Consider the following 953-nt stretch of genomic DNA (forward strand, 5'->3'; position numbering starts at 1 on the left):
GTAACAAAATGAAGATGCTGCTTTTTTAAAAAATAAGAAGATGATCAAATATCTGCTTGTGTTCCTATTACCTATCATGCTCCTGCTTGAATGAGGTACATACTGATAATAAACTACATTTTAGAGATGGGTGCTACGTTTTATTCTAAGAATTGATGTCAGTTTGAAATATATGTTACTTTGAAAGATAAATTAGTGGGTGACTGCTTTATAATAAGTAATAAAAGAAATGGCACCTTTGAGTTAATGTCCTCAGTGTCACTCAGACTCCCTAACAAAATGATCCCTGTGCAGTTATCATAGAATGATCTTGAGTTTCCCTGACTCTGAAAAATAAGTGGAAAGACCAACATATTTTGCCTAATAGAAAGGAGAAAGTGAAATCTCTTAGGACTACCTGGGAATCAGCAAAAGCCCCAAGTATCCACTGGGTACCACAATGCAAACAAGTAATTGATAAATTATACATAAACTTACCTATAATGCCACAAATAACACATACCAAACTAAGACACTTATTACAGTTAGATGCAGCTTCCTTTGCCTTAGCTTCTGTTTCACTATCAATTTCAATTGCCAATTCCGTTAAGCTATCCAAATTAACATCTGACCTTATGAACGATCAAATGGACCAACAGGATTTTATACTGAAATTAATTTCCAAAAATTTCAATTTGGCCTATAACTTAGTGATACAGACTCAACTACAGCTAAGATTACTGCAACAAGCAGCACAGCAAACTGATGAAAATATACAACAATTACATTTAAACCTACAAGATTTGAATTCAAGATTTCAATCCTTCCAGTTGGAATATCAATGCCAACAAACCCAAAATCATTTAACTATTGCTTATTTGGATATCCTATATTTAATGCATAATGGACATGGCTTGAACCCCTTATGGAGTGATTCAACAGTTAGAGTAGATTTTTCAAAACCAGTTGGATGT

This window comes from Myotis davidii, unplaced genomic scaffold (assembly GCF_000327345.1).
Source record: "Myotis davidii unplaced genomic scaffold, ASM32734v1 scaffold2033, whole genome shotgun sequence".
In the NCBI taxonomy this organism is placed as follows: Eukaryota; Metazoa; Chordata; class Mammalia; order Chiroptera; family Vespertilionidae; genus Myotis; species Myotis davidii.